At 43.1% G+C, this 12,299-nt stretch overlaps 1 protein-coding gene across 4 annotated transcripts in view; it reads left to right on the top strand.

Annotated features, from left to right (window-relative positions):
- The window catches only part of LOC121588923 (mpv17-like protein), a 141,904-nt gene that overhangs the window by 123,965 nt on the left and 5,640 nt on the right, over positions 1-12,299 (top strand). Inside the window, exon 1 of one of the 4 annotated variants that reach the window (XM_041907383.1) lies at positions 4,179-4,528. The exons of 2 other annotated variants lie outside the window; for them this stretch is intronic. The gene's annotated coding sequence lies outside the window, so the exon portion shown is untranslated. Of the gene's footprint in view, positions 1-4,178; positions 4,529-5,636; positions 5,969-12,299 lie in introns of those variants that run through there. One more of the 4 variants, XM_041907382.1, reaches the window with a different exon arrangement.

Below are 12,299 nucleotides of genomic sequence, written 5' to 3' on the forward strand. Positions count from 1 at the left end.
CCATCGGCCCCCTGTGAATGCAAACTACAAACGGCTCGAGAAAGAAAGCCAAACGTCTGATGTGTTTTAAATTAAAGCAAATGAGTTCTGCCTTTGTGTGCTGTTGCTGAGCTATAAAAGCAAACGGTGGTAGCGTCCTTTTCGAAAGAATCGTTCCAAAAAACGAAAGCCCCAACCCACTTGGTTGTGAACTATCGATTAGTTGAGATGCCGGGAGCAGACGATGGCTATAACGATGGCCGTCTTTTGTAACGACGGTTCAGATGGGAGTGTGAAGAGTTCCAGATAGAGACCGACCAAAAGGGCATATCGGAGGGCTGTTTGTACGATTTCTACCTTCAGATACAACCCCTCGGAATGGAAAAAGTTTTGCGAAAACAATTGCACGCTTCATTGGCTTTGTATCGTGTAATGATACGGGATTAAAGTCGGTTCGCGCTGGACTGGGGAGGAGGACATTACAAAACACTTCCTTTAGGGAAACAAAAACACAACCGTTTGAGAGCTGAGTGTGAAAGGATTAGATGTCAACGTGACGAGCCGTAGCATAATTAGAATCTTGCCTATCGCGTGTAGCGGCACATCAAAAGTGAGAATAGGAGTTACACACCTTCGCTTTCGTCCCCGCAAGCGTCGCGATCATTTCATTAACGCACTCCCTCGCGCGCTCCGCGGCTGTACAAACATCCTTCTTGCGGCTTCTAGCTGGTTGATAGCGCAACCATCAATATGTCCTGAGCTCTGTGTCTGGTCTGGTGGCTCCGCCGGAAAGAAGGGGTTCACTAAATTGATGAGCATTTCCTTCAAACGCGGGATTTTAAACCATCAAAAAGGGCTTCTTTTGAAAGGTGCCGCGACGGAAAGTATCGTTCACTAACACTTTGCCCCCACCAATGTGGAGAAAGATAAATCGACATCGAATGACGATACTTGGCGAGAAGAGAGCAAAGCGCTCCTTCGACGATGACATCATGATTGCGATGGAAACCCGTTCTTCCTTTTCCTTCCCCGTTTCGTGAAGGAATTTTGCTTTTTCATCGCAAATAGAAGGAACACAAACACTCAGAAGAAAGTGGTGGGTTCTGGAGGGGATAGGAGAGATGGGCATGGGGTTTAGCGCGGCAAAGAGCACACTTAACGGGCATTATCACGGCTATTATCATTTGAACGTCGACAGTTTTGATAAATATTTATCCTTCCGATCTAGCAATTTCGGCCTTTTCCGCCTAAAGGGAGTCACCGGCGTCATCGTCGTCGTCGTCGTCGGTCCGGGTCGGACCCGGGTGGGTGTTACCAAGGCACACTTCCCCCTTCGAATTGAATTTATTACCCCTTGGCTGCGAAGCTGAAGCACAGCAATCGGAAACCCCTCTGGACGACGAGTTGGATTGAGCCGCGAGTCGTTGCTGTGTGGCAACGGAAAGTTTTCCTACTTTAGTTTCGACCCCCGGTTTTCGTCTTGTTCCAATTGGAAGCACCACGCTCATGCTCAAACCTACAGCTACAGTACATTCACACCAACCCCAAGTGCCTGCTCGGCGAAATAAGATTATCCTTGTGAAGAAGCTGCCTCTGATTAGACGTTGCCACAGGCACACACGCACACGCCGAGAGGATGGTGTGAACGTGAAAAGGTTTCTGCCTAGCTGTGCGGGTAGGTGGGTGCCGGCGAAGAGGGACACACGTGACAGGAAATGTTTTCGGCGATGGCCTCCAAGTGCCGACTGTCCGTCGCTGCGATTTGCCAACGGGAGAAACATTGACCTTTAATTAAGTGGTCATTTGTCGTGTGTCGACAAAAAAGAACTCCAGGGGTTGCGTGTGTTGTCATGGGGAGAGAAGAGCACCGCGTCACGTGCAGCTTGAACGCGCTTGTTGAACGGCACCAGGCAACCACGGGAGGGAGCATCCTTTCCAGCCAAATCAGAAAACTTTCCGAGTGGAACGCCCTTTCTCCAGCGTCCCGGAAGTGGCCTCAAGGATTCGAATGAAATGAAATTATAAATTTAATGCCACTGACGTGCGAGTCGTCCGTGGTGTAGTGTGCCTTTCGGCTTCAAATCCGGTCAGCAGCAGGCAGAGCAGAGAGCCCAGAACCAGTAACATGCCGGCTCGCAACCCATTTCGTACACTGGCGGGAAGGGAGGGTGACTTCCGGTACGACCGGAACCGGGAACCGGGTGCACGATAGGCCCGAGCCCGAGTTTGCTGTATCCCGGGGCCGAATAGACGGAAGGATGAAATGAATTTATGGGGACATCCAATGTTTCATAATTTAATTTGAAACGCTGAAAACTGTCATAAATAATCTTGCTCTTGTTTTACCTTCCTGTGCGCGCTGAGGCTGAGCGGGAACGAATACTCCGACTTCTTGGGGATGTTGTCTGACCAATTTTTGTCTCTCCTATCCTGTCGGGGTTTTCCGTTTTTATGACCAATTCGAATGGGCGAGTGAATGAACGAATGAGAGAGAAAGAAGTGCGAGCAAATGGGTCATTCTTCAATGGATGCAGGAAAAGGGGACTCCCTTTAAAATGGAAAACCTCCTGGCGGAGGACCTTCGTGCTCGTGGAGAGGGCGGTTGTTGGGCCTGTCCTGTTTCCTGTTCCTGCTCCTCCCGTCCAATCATGGACTGTAGCCGGTTGGAGAGTCGGGAGGCTTCCACGGCGTCGACGGAAAACGTGAACAAAATGATAAATGACACGGATGAATTGGTCGGTAACGAGGACCAAACTTCCTCGACGTCCGGGTGGCTGACTCGATTGCTGAGCTGCACAAGACACCAAACGTTCAAACCCCAGTTTTCCCACCCCATTTCCCTCTGCTTGCCGCGTGTGCCCGCAGCTGATTATTGCGTTTGGCGTTGAGCGGTGCAGAAGAAAGTGTACAATTATGTGCTCATTTTCTAAAATTGCTGGCCCTTGTTTATGATTTTTAGGGTTCTTTGTGGCCCTCGGTTTTCGGCAGATAAAAAACAGCCATTGCTAGAGGGCAGGAGGGCAATAGAGGGCAGACATTTATTCCAAAAACGGAAATGGGACAAGCGAGCGATAATTTTAGATTCACCATGAGAATAGAATGGAGATAAAAATTTACGATGCCGATTTATGGGTGGCAACGCGACGCTGCTGCTGCTGCTGCTGAGTCGAGCGGTCAAATCAAAGCAGATGGCAATATAATCGGGGACATTCTTTGGGTAAATTGATTGATTAACCCAATCAGCGAACAAAGAGTGCTCGAAAAATACTTAAATTGGCTGTGCTGTTGGCTTTTGGACGGGTCCTTTGTATGGAAAACGTCATCAAATAGGGGTGAAACAACATTGTGCCGTAGATTATGTGTCACCGTTTGGACGAATCGAAAATAATACGAGACGAATGCATTAGCGTTCTGATTGCTACTTTAGATTAATTGTGTAAGTGTATATGCTTGTTAAGTGTCATAATACAACTTAACAAGCATATACATTTTCACAATTAATCGTACTTTAGATCAACACACTAATGCATTCGGCTCGTATTATTTTCGATTCATTCAAACCGTCCAAATCGTGATAGTAAAAAGAGAATATAACCATATATCGACGTTGTGAAATAGAATAATTATAAAGTGCTGTATACAGCTACATGCTCTTTTTACGTTAATTTTGTAACAAGAGCTGAATGCTGATGGATTGAACTAATACTCTTTCCCGCACCATTGGCAGGCTCTTTATTATCTTTTGTTGAGAATGAATGGTTTATTATTTTTAGTTCGAAACAACAAACGAATCATGAATTTCATAAGTGAATTCGATTATTGGTACGAACAATTCGAATCGATTACAGCTACCCCCGCTGCTCTCCAGACTCATGCGTCTCTCGTGACATTTTCGCCCACAATGTAGCCCCATCCGCAATGGGAAAGCACAATTCGCCCTCCAGTGCATCGTCGATGGATGATTTGCAGCTGGTTACAGTCTTCAATAAATAAAACTGCTTTGCCAAACAATACGTGCCGATAATATTGCGTACCGGCTGTGCCTTGCTTTAACATGCCTTGCGGCGACAGCTTCAATTTGAGCTAAGTATAAATTACCTTCCTAGCAGCACGCAAGGTAAAAAAAAACAACACAAAAATAATCGAACCAACCCACAAACCGAAAACACAATTGTCAGGAGTGGCCAGTTGTTTGAAAGACTTGTTTAAACTCTTGTCGTTTATTTCCATCGGCGGAACAAACAACAGCGACCATTACGGCGCTGACCAGCACCCGGCCGACAGACCAATCGCTGAGACCCATCAATAATGTGCGAGCAATGGTTTCTCCCTCATCGATCTGCACAATTCCGTCTCAAGATGACGCTATCTTCAGTGTCTATGGCCGCGCGCCATCGGTGGGAATGGAGCGAACGAGAAAAGATAGGCGGTAATTGCCAATATGGGCAGCGAAACAATAGCCACATCATAAACACAAAGCTGACAGCGCTCGGTCCGGCTCGGCGAGCGGCGGGACCTTTTTACCAACTTTATAAAGCGTGGTGGTAAAGTAAGTAATTAATACGTGTAGGCACAATGACTTGTCCGGCAATGTCAATCAATATAAGGCTTAAGAGTGTACCGTGATAAAGATTTGGTTTCGATTCGGGTCTCTTTCTACCAATCAGCCTATTTATCTTGATACAGCCTGTATAGCAGCCAAGCAAAATATGATGAAAATAACGATCTTTTGTACGATCACATGAGCATCGCGATTGTTGATGAAAATCTCCTTTAGAAACTTAACCCAAGAGCTGTCACGGAAAATGATCAATATTTTTTAAACTCTGATGTGTAGATACGAGCTATCTACTAGTGAATTTGATTGCAAACTTATACAACTTTTGATTTCATAGTACCCCAAACGACCCAACATATTGCAGCTGTGGTACTAGGGTATAAAATCTATCGATTATCTTTAATGTCATAATCAACCACTTAAAGAGCAAACTCTTATGAAGTTATGAATTAATTGCACCACTTCCGAAGGTTACCGTTGGCCGTTGGGGAGGTTGAGAAATGTCTACCTTGTTGTAGTTCCTTCGAGGCTCACAACCCAACACCACGCACAACATCTAGAATGGTCACAACCGCGGCCCGATCCGATCCGTAAGCGGTGCAATAAACCCATTACCATCTTGCTGCCTGCCCTGCTACCACTTACAACGGTGGGCATTTTACTGGTGCTGCAATTTCCGCGACTCAATTGTTTTGTCAACAATCGATAACCTGGTTGTTTCGTCTTGTCCCTTCCTCTGTCTGGCCCTAACAAACACATGCGGGAGCAACTCGCTTCATTCATTACCCAAAGAGGGCGACGATCGAAGGGCGGGCCGGGGCTGACGATCGAAGATTGTGTCAATGTGATGTGCGGGACGGCAATAAACCTGGACCTGCGGTAAAAATAAAACTCGTAAAAAGGCTAAATTAAATACCATCGCGGTTGTTGTTGCTGCTGCTGCTGCTGCTGCCGTAGACATGGCCACAGTTCTTATCTCTGAGCCTGTTCCTAAGTACGTAGGCCGAAGTGTGGAGACGACGCAAAAGCACCGCACACAACCGCTGTGGCGCCAATTCCTCGGCGCTCCGTCTGGTACGGGTGTGGTTTTACCAGCAGTGGGGAATGACCAGTGGGCCCGAGTGGTCCACGACTCGAGACAATCAGCTGATGCGCGCGCGATGAGTGATCAGCTGTTACGTTGTTGTGGTTGTTGTTGTGCCCGCGCCGATAATAATCGTAGGTCATATGAATCGCACCGTATGAGCGACCACGACACATTTTTCTAACGCCCCGTGGACGTCAGTGCTGCGATTTCGCACGTGAGAGAACACAGATAAGGTTGATGATGATGATGATGGTACGGTGGGTTGATGTTTGACTATCGCATGGGCCTGTCATGATGGGTCGGAGACACAGACGCGCACCAGACCGTTGCTGTTAATTAACAAGGTAAAGCGAACGAAATGGATTTGGGGTTTGGATGGCACATTGGAGCGGGAAGTGTGGAGTGCGATAAGGCGAGAAAATTTATGACCGCACAAATCGGCCGTCACGATGACCGAAACCGATTTGGCAGTGGTCCAGTGGCCCAGGGACGCTTCGTGTCATACGTGCGGCGATAATGCAGACGCGAGGCGTTGTAATACGTCCCTTCATGATTCACGACATGTTTAAACTTTGGGATGTTTGAGATATATTGAACTCCTTTGGGGTGGTAACCGATAGCATGATCGCTAGTTGGAAAGTTGAACACACACGAAATGATTTATCATTTTACGCTACACGTAACAGAGTTGTTTTATGCCCGTTGCCCGGAAATAATGCCCCATTGCTAAATGAAATTGTTTAACAGCATTGAAACACCATCAGGCAGAGGTTGGCAATCTTGTTAACGGATTTTTTTTAATCTAGCAGATCAGAATATTATTAGAGCCAAGGGTCTAAAAGGATTTTAAATGTTATTTACAGGGCCTTGTGGTCTATGATCGCAGTAATGGTAACGCGGTATATAAATAGTAACGATAAACGCATCAGCTCCTATAAGGCAGGATGACCTCGATTCGCTTGTCAATCTTGCATTAGCCCTTAGAAGATAAAAATACACTTAAATTATATAAAATCACTACTGGGAAATGACATAATCATGCATATTTGAATCAGCAAATTTTATTTACTGATAGCCTGGCGTGATTCGCCGTCACATTATCTGTAAATTAATATTTACAGAATCATTGTAAAAATATTTCAATACACTGGTTAATTCGTAGTCGTCTGGATGCCCAGAATAACGTCAAGGTAAATTCAAGGAGAAAAGATCAACTAGTTATTACAAATTATGTTGAGCTGAAGCTAGTTTTAATGTGGCAAATGATGCTACCGGATTCTTAGTTTCTTTAAAAAAAACCGTGCAACTCAAAGTATTTATAAAAATAAACAAACAACAGGATGAAAGATCGATATTCTGCCATTCACAAACATTTTTTTTATAAAATAAAGAACATTTTATTATTTTTTATTATAAAAGTTAAAAAGTTATTACAAACATTGACATTATCGTAATTATATTTTTTTATTTATATAGATCATTTCTAGTTACACCAGTTCATGAAACGTTGGTGTTAGATTCATGCTGAAACTATCTTCATTATTTAATCGTACGATTGAACGATAAATTAAGGTATTAATATATTATTACATTTTTTCAACTACACCAAAGCACTTTGAGTGAAATCAGTGGCAGAATGATGAAATTTTTATCGCTTTCTGCACATGAGGCCTCTTGGAATGGTTTGAACGGAGTGGTTTCCTTGTGGTAAATTTATTGCGCAATAAAAGCAAAAATCACTTAAAAATCTTTTAACGTTCAAATAATAATCATCAACCATTCTCTGCCCGTCGATCGAGTCACAAAAGTGAGTACGAAACGGCACCGGCGCATATATTGATGAAAATGGTGCCGGTTGCCGTTGCAAACACAGTGCAGAAACTTTGCGGAAGGTTAGCGAAGCCAATCCGACGATTACGATAGACGATCGGTGGATCGCTCATCAAACCCATGCCCAAAAGGTATGCTTAAAAAAACAACGTAAAACCAATCTCGCTCGTAAAACTTTCGATCCTGGTAGACGGTGTGTGTTTGGATGGTTCGTGTGAAGACGGCGGCGCCGGTCAGTTAGAATCGACCCTTGGAACAGAGAACCGATCTTTAAATGAACACTCTCAACGCACACCTTCAAGGAACCGTATCCGTTCGGCCGAAATCATGCCACGCTAAGTTCAAACGCGTTCATTATCGCACCTCGTAAGAAGGCACGATACGCTGAGGGAGATTGTCAGCTCAGCCGAGGGCTTTAAAGAATTTCCGCGCCGTGCGGTGGTCGAACATTAAACGTAATTAATTTTATACTCCATAAATAAACGCGACCATAATAAATATAGCAATCATAAAATGGAATAAGCGTTGGATGTTTTCGCACCATAGTCTCAATACGCGATGCGGAACTTTGCCCTTTTCCGGGTTCCACTCAAAAAATGCCAAATTTTTCTTGCAAAATGAGTGCAGTAATCATAAAATTTACTATACATTTAGCATTTCACTTAGCGCTAGTTCTTTTCGAATGGATCAGGCAGCTTTAATATCATGATAACGATTCTATTCGACGGCTCATACCTCTTTTTCTATGAATGCACCATGCTCTCGATACAAGTGCGCATGGTAAACCCATTCCATTTCTCCTGCCCCTTTCGAACGATTTCCCGGAGTGTCGGGTGGAAAAGCAATTCGAAATTTTATGTTCATTTTAAGCTGCGGCACAAATTCCCGTACACGATTCCCCTGGCGCCCACACGGCAGGAGGGGCAAGCGCATTACGTTCAATTTTTTTTCCTGCTGCTGTTGCAGTTTTATAGACGTCCCCCGAACCCACTGAACACTCTTCCTGCACGACGCAGGATACGGTTCAGCATCGGTCAGCACGTTTCTGTCCATCTTTTTTTAATGTTCGCAAACAAACAAATTTTATCGTACTCTACGCAACCTGAAAAAGGATAGAATGAAATATCTTAGCAGGTATCGTCTGAACCGATCTGCATTCAACTTTCGTTTATTTAAGTACGCTGCCTCTGCGCATCGACTATACAACAGGGCTCGTTTTGAGGCCTATTCGAGTAGACTGCAATCGCGTTTCCGTTCTGATCCAGCATCCTTCTGGCAATTTGTTAGAATACGAAGAGGGTGCAATACGTTACCTAATGAAATGGTACTTGATTCTCGAACTGCCTCTACGCCTGTTGAGATCTGTGAGCTATTCTCTGCACATTTTTCCCAAATGTTTGAGCCACCGGTTAGTGACCCTAACCTTATTGAGGGTGGGCTTCTCTACACGCCAGAGAACTTAATTAATCTCTCCGATATTTCGGTTAGTTCTGAAACAGTTGTACAGGTGTTATTTGGGTTGAAACGTTCTTTTACTCCTGGTCCAGATGGCATTCCTGCCTCTGTTTTAATAAACTGTAAGGACGTGCTTGCTCCACACCTTGCTAAAATTTTCAACCTTTCACTTTCTCTTGGGGTTTTTCCTGCTCTTTGGAAATCCTGTTGGCTTTTTCCGGTACACAAAAAGGGCTGCCGTAGCATTGTTTCTAATTATCGTGGGATAACCCAAACATGCGCCACAGCCAAAACTTTTGAGCTATGTATCCTTCCAACCATACTTCATAGTTGTAGTTCAGCTATTAGCCCTAAACAGCATGGGTTTATGCCTGGTAGGTCTACTTCAACTAATCTCATGTCTTTTGTTTCCAATATTTTTAGATCTTTTGAGGCCGGTACCCAACTTGATGCAATATACACCGACTTTCTTGCTGCTTTTGATAGTTTACCTCACTCTTTATTATTAGCTAAATTGTCTAAACTTGGTTTTGGTGATGGCATTATTAGCTGGCTGTCCTCATATTTAAGTAATCGATCATGCAGGGTTAAAACCGGGTCGTACTTATCTGAGGAGTTTTTTTGTACGTCAGGTGTCCCTCAGGGTTGTGTGCTAAGTCCACTGCTGTTTTCTTTGTTCATCAATGATGTTTGTAATGTTTTACCTCCTGATGGTCATCTTCTTTATGCGGATGATATCAAAATCTTTTTACCTGTGTCTTCTTCTTCTGATTGTCTGAGACTTCAGCATTACCTCAATGCATTTGTTCATTGGTGTTCATCCAATTTACTTCGCCTGTGTCCCGAAAAATGTTCTGTTATTTCTTTCTCTCACTCTCTTTCTCCTGTTTTATTTAACTATACTCTCTCTAGCGCTTCCCTCTCTCGTGTTATGTCCATCCGTGACCTTGGTATTATACTTGACTGTCGTCTTAACTTTAAACTGCAGCTTGATGAGGTGCTACTAAAAGCAAACCGAACCCTTGGGTTTATCTTACGTTTTACCTCTATTTTTAGAGATCAAAGCATCCTAAGAATCCTTTATTGTGCTTTGGTAAGGCCTATTCTTGAATATGCTAGTATCATCTGGAATCCTCCCACTATTGATGGCTGTTCGAGAATTGAAAGCATTCAGCGCCTCTTTACCAGGATTGCTTTTCGTCGTTTGTTCGGTGCTGCCTCACTACCTCCCTATGAAACGCGATTGCAGTTATTCAATCTTCACTCTTTAAGCTTCCGCCGCCAAGTGTTTCAGGCTTGTTTTATTGGTGGCTTATTACTTTCTGCTACTGATGCTCCTGATTTACTCTCGTCCATCTCGCTGTATGTTCCCTCTCGTTCTCTTCGTCCACGTGATCCTCTGTCAATTGAAACACGTCATACTCTTTATACTTTCAATGACCCTCTTCTGTCCTGTTTCAGATTGTTTAACCACTTTTACTATCTCTTTGATTTCGACTCCTCTCTTAACTCTTTCCGTAACCGTATTTTTTCTTCTAATTCCCTTTAATTATTCTCCTTAGTTTTCTATTACTCTCTTTTTTTTTGTTAAGTTTATGATAGTCTCTACGCTCTACCCTTGTTTTTTTCTTTTCTTTTTTGCTAGGTCAAGACTAGGTTAGTTAGGCTTAGTTTTTCATGAATCATTTTGTTTTTTGTTAGTATTTAATTAGTTTTAAGTCCATTATATTTAGCCTTGATGGCAGATATTGTATTAAATAAATGAAATGAAATGAAATGAAATGAAATGAAAACTAATAAAACAGTGAACCCGGCTGATGGTGCTTACCCTTAATGCCGGCTCTGCAGTCCGGGAAATTGGCGGCAAAAGGGGAGTTTACGGAACAAAAGGAGTTTAGAGCAGGAACAAGCGGCAAACGTATGGGATTCATTTTGATTAAATATTTTATTTTCATGCGTGCACAAACTCGGACACAACCCGGAACACTGCGCACTAGAGATATAGGAACGTGGGGGAGAGTTCAATGGGCATGAGGCCTGGCCCGGCAGCATAATCATCCACCGGTTGTGTCGGAACTCTGTTCTGTTCTTCCTGCCACCCTTTCAAGTGCGCAAAAAGAGTGCAAACGAGGACTCAACATAAAGTTGCAGAGCATTAAACGCAGACTCTCTTTTAGTGCTGTTCAATTGGATGGCTAATTTTACGCTACAATTATCATGAATTCATTACAGCTATGCTTTGAACGGACGGCCCACTACAACAATCCATTACTTGTAATAAGCATGCTCGTTACTGTTTCACTATGTGCAATCCTTGTTCATAGTTTCTGTATTGGAGGTGCAGTAATTAGAAGAGGAAAGGGATTTACGTGCATTGGTACTGACAACGTTAATATTGAAAATAGCTGTGCTAGTATGGACCATTGGGACCTGGTATCAATCTCAAATGGACTATGCCTTCTGCTCTAAGGGATTACGGGGGAATTCTCTTAATCAATAATATAGAGAACTAAACCCACGCAAAAAGTTTACCCAAATTACGTTTAGAATATGAGCAACACAAACATGTTATACTTGATGGTTTACATTTTGGAGCTAATGATGTTATCAACTGTAGGATCAGTCATGAACAACAGTTACTTGTTATCAATCCACTGAAAATTGAGCAAAATAAGCATTTTATCGTATTTCTGCACAAATTGTCTAGTACAAGCTGATAAAATATAATAGTATAATATATTTTTTTGTATATTTCCGTACACGGCTCAATTCATTCGGTTACTACAATGCAATAAAGATGTGAGAGATAAGTACTTCTTAAATTCAAGATCAGATTCAAGTAATATTCAGCGAGGAAAACATATTTGTAACCGTTTTTATAAAAGGACTGCGCAGTATTTTCTCATATTCGGGGGTTTTACGATACTAATCAGCTCTTTTACATGGAATTTGACAGTTGGCGGCTGAAATAACACCGACAAACCGACGTGACACTGGCTTTACCAAAGTGTCCCACACGAAAGTACTGTCATTTACCAGTGAGGCGATCACTTCTGTCAAAGTAAGCTCTGTTCACTGCTGCTTCGATGTAAACAACTTTTCTAAATACAAATTGCGAAGCAAGTGTGAGACAAAATTTTGTGAAAATTATTGGACAAAACACCTTAGAAAATCATTTTATAAGTTTCCAAATCAATTCAAAAGATGTGAGAAGTACATCAAACAATACGCATTGGAATTTGCAAAGAAAAACAAAAAGTGGATTTAGCAGTTTCTTCTCTGTGTTAGTGTAGTAAGCAAATCATTAAAGAGATGGCGCTAGTGTTTAACGTATTTTCATTTGAAATAAGGAGACAACTTTTGAAGCTCATTTTGTTCGAAGTGTCACGT

Source organism: Anopheles merus, chromosome 2R, assembly GCF_017562075.2.
Source record: "Anopheles merus strain MAF chromosome 2R, AmerM5.1, whole genome shotgun sequence".
In the NCBI taxonomy this organism is placed as follows: Eukaryota; Metazoa; Arthropoda; class Insecta; order Diptera; family Culicidae; genus Anopheles; species Anopheles merus.